We start from the raw sequence: 4,069 nt of genomic DNA, 5'->3' as shown, positions 1-4,069 counted from the left end.
ATCATGGTGGGTTTCATAACCACAGTCCATTCCACTTTTAAGACAATGGATGGCACCTCTGGGAATCTGTGATATGAAATAAAAAAGAAGACACAAGTAAATGGAAATACATCCCCTGCCCTGGATTTAACATTTATTAAAATTTAACATCATTAAAGTGGTGATATTATCCAAAGCACTATATAGATTTAATGCAATCCAAGAATCTTTTGATTCTCTCTAACTGGTTACACTGGTTGTTAAGTAGTGAGCTGTTTAATTTCCAAGTGTTAGAATCATTTTTTTTTCCATTTCTTTCAGTAATTCACTTTTGGTATATTCAGTGTATTATGGCCTAAGGAAATAGGTGATAGCATTTCTTTTTTTTCTTTTTCTTTTCTTTTTTTTTTTTTTGTGGTTTTTCGGGCCACATCCATTTGATGCTCAGGGGTTACTCCTGGCTAAGAGCTCAGAAATTGCCCCTGGCTTGGGGGGACCATATGGGACACAGGGGGGATCAAACCATGGTCCTTCCTTGGCTAGCGCTTGCAAGGCAGACACCTTACTTGTAGCGCCACCTCACCGGCCCCTGTGATAGCATTTCTATTCTCTTGATTGTATGGAGTTTCGCCAAGATATTTTTATTTTTTTTATTTATTTATTTTTATTTTTGGTTTTTCAGGCCACACCCGTTTGGTGCTCAGGGGTTCCTCCTGGCTAAGTGCTCAGAAATTGCCCCTGGCTTGGGGGGACCATATGGGACGCCAGGGGATCGAACCGCAGTCCTTCCTTGGCTAGCACTTGCAAGGCAGACACCTTACCTTAGCGCCACCTCGCTGGCCCCAAAGATTTTTTTGTTTGTTTGTTTGTTATTTTGGGCCATACCCGGCGGTGTTCAGGGGTTACTCCTGGCTGTCTGCTCAGAAATAGCTCCTGGCAGGCACGGGGGACCATATGGGACACTGGGATTCGAACCAACCACCTTTGGTACTGGATCGGCTGCTTGCAAGGCAAACGCCGCTGTGCTATCTCTCCGGGCCCCCCAAAGATATATATATATATATATATATATATATATATATATATATATTTTTTTTTTTTTTTTTTTTTTTTTGATTTTTGGGTCACACCCGGCGTTGCTCAGGGGTTACTCCTGGCTGTCTGCTCAGAAATAGCTCCTGGCTGGCACGGGGGACCATATGGGACACCGGGATTCGAACCAACCACCTTTGGTCCTGGATCGGCTGTTTGCAAGGCAAACGCTGCTGTGCTATCTCTCCGGGCCCCCCAAAGATATATATATATATTTTTTTTGGTTTTTGGGCCACACCCTGTGACGCTCAGGGGTTACTCCTGGCTATGCGCTCAGAAGTTGCTCCTGGCTTCTTGGGGGACAATATGGGATGCCGGGGGATCGAACCGTGGTCCTTCCTAGGCTAGCGCAGGCAAGGCAGGCACCTTACCTCCAGCGCCACCGCCCGGCCCCGCAAAGATATTTTTAAGTAAGATGAAGTTGACCTGAAATTAAGTGAGAGGCACAAAGAATTGAACCTCAGACTGGAAGCGGTATTAAAAAGGATAGGAAATTCTGGTCTCCCACATTAAAAAATAATAAAAATAAAACATGTTAGCGCCAAACCTGGCAGTACACTCAGGAATCACTTCTGACACTTCTAGCAAGCCTAGGAAACCATATGGGATGCTGGGAATGGACCTGGGTTGGCTGCTTGCAAGACAAGTGTTCTATCTTCTGTTCTACTTCTCCTCCTGTCTGCTTCCGTATTTTTTTTTAGGACTGCATTTGGCTTTTCAAGGTCAGCCTCAGGAATCCCATGCCCAGTTTTATTTTCCTGAGGTTTTGTTCATTGCAGAGATTAAGCCTCTGCTCCCAGGTCATTCCCAAACTCGGATAAGAACCCTCTGTTCTAAGAGCAACTCTGATAAGTACCTGCCTGAAGATAATGTCATCACGAGTTGATAAGGAAATTGAAAAACAGACCTGCTTTTCCCAATTGCCAAGGAAAAGATAAACTTGGTCTACTTTCTAGGGCAATATCATCCTAGAGTCAAATTCAAGAGAGAGGACAAGGGATATTACAACTTGACATACATTGTGGGATTCAAGTTCCCAGATACCAGCCATGGCCCAGGCGGGTGCAGTCAAAAGATCATAATCTAGCTTTGCGCAGTATAGTAGCCAATAAGGTTTATCGTAGGCGCGATTATTGCTAATTGAAAACTTTTCCCAATATACCGCCTTGACGACTTGAAATATAGTCGGCATTGGCAATTTTTGACAGACTCAACGGAGACTGAAATAAAAAAAGATCATAATCTCTTGGGACCAGAGAGGTGGTGCTAGAGGTAAGGCATTTGCCTTGCAAGCCTAGGATGGACCGCAGTTCGATCCCCTGGCATCCCATATGGTCTCCCTAAGCCAGGGGCAATTTCTGAGTATATAGCCAGGAGTAACCCCTGAGCGTCAATGGGTGTGCCCCCCCCCAAAAAAAGATCATAATCTCTCTAGAATGTGTGTCTTAAAAAATAGAAGTGGACAGGAAGTGAGGCTATATTTTCTAAGTTCCTACTGACTGAACAGGAAACAGCTAGAGAGATAACAGATGATGTAGGCCTCTACCTCATTCCACCCAGATCCCTTTGAGAAATCGGTTTTTCCAAGCTGATTCCAAGCAGTAAGGAGAGACTGATGCAAGCAAAGTGTTTTCAATCTGCCTTTGATTGTGCAGTTGTGTTTGCAAGCACTTTGAAATAACGCAATGATGTTGCTATGTACCTAAGCAATCATCTAAGAAAAGAGCTGAATGCTCTCTCTCTCTCTGTCTCTCTCTCTGTCTTTCTCTTGTCTCTCTCTGTCTCTCTCTCTCTCTCTGTCTTTCTCTTGTCTCTCTCTGTCTCTCTCTCTCTCTCTCCTGTTTTTAGATCACACATGCAGTACTCAAGAGTTATTTCTTTTTGGAGGGACCACACCTAGCGGTGCTTGTGTTACTCCTGGCTCTATGCTCAGAAATCACTCCCGGCAGGGACCATATGGAATGTCCGGGATCAACTCTGGGTCTGCCACGTGCAAGGCAAACACCCTACCTGCCATGCTATCACTCCAGCCCCATCAGGGGTTATTCCTGGTTCTGTACGCAGGCACTTGGTGTTGCTCAGCGGACCATATGGAATGTCAAGGATCAAATCAGTAACCATTTATTGTACTGTTGTACTATCCTTCTGGGCCCTTTATCTCTCTTCTTTTTCTCTCTCTCACATCTTGATTTAAACATAACTCACTCACTCCTGCTTACTTCTCTGCCCTTGCTTGCTAAATCTGTGGACCTGAGTATTCGTTTTCATTTCTTTTCATTTCCTTTATAGAAAAAAAAATGGGTGTTCACAAGGATGTAAGTGTCTAAATATAAACCTTGGGGTTTGTCTCCATGCCCTGTTGGAGAGCAAGGCATGCCAAGACGAAGAAAGCAAGAGAAGAAATGGAAAAATGAAGACAGACTGAAAAATTCAAGAAAGACCATACCATGCCTTGCAATTCAAAATCAGATGTCCTTTTTTTTTTTTTTTTTTCCTTTTGGAGTTACACCCAGTAGTATTCAGGACTCTGAGCTCAAAGGTTACTCCTGGTGGGGCTCAGAGGAGCCTATGGGGTACAAGGGATTGAATTTATGTCTTCCATATGTACAAGGAAAATGCTCTCCCCACTCTCCTCCAGCTCCAGTCTTTCATTTCTTAACAAGATTTGACTGAGTCTACAATGCATAATTTTGGGGGGAGGGTCCACACCCAGTGCTCAGGGGTTACTCCTGGCTCTGCACTCAGAAATCACTACTGGCAGACTTGGAGGACCATATGGGATGCCGGGATTCGAATCATTGTCAGTCCTGGATTTGCTGAGTGCAAGGCAAACACCCTACGACTGTGCTATCTCTCCAGCCCTACATACAGTGAATAGTCTATCCTAACCCAAGTCCTTTGGGTGTGGTTGCTGAGAAATCAACAGTATCATAAAAATGGATTCTCACATTTAAGACCAATGCTGATTGGCCAATTCACTTTTACTTACAAGTTTTTT

At 44.0% G+C, this 4,069-nt stretch overlaps 1 non-coding gene across 1 annotated transcript; it reads left to right on the top strand.

Moving 5' to 3' along the window:
- The first annotated feature begins 2,156 nt into the window (after positions 1-2,156).
- On the top strand, positions 2,157-2,291 carry LOC126026551 (U4 spliceosomal RNA). Its single transcript, XR_007501779.1, has one exon. It is a non-coding gene; the product is annotated as a U4 spliceosomal RNA (small nuclear RNA).
- The last annotated feature ends 1,778 nt before the right edge of the window (positions 2,292-4,069 follow it).

The sequence above is a fragment of the Suncus etruscus genome, chromosome 13 (genome assembly GCF_024139225.1).
Source record: "Suncus etruscus isolate mSunEtr1 chromosome 13, mSunEtr1.pri.cur, whole genome shotgun sequence".
Lineage (NCBI taxonomy): Eukaryota > Metazoa > Chordata > Mammalia > Eulipotyphla > Soricidae > Suncus > Suncus etruscus.
This window is presented reverse-complemented; position numbering and strand designations above follow the sequence as displayed.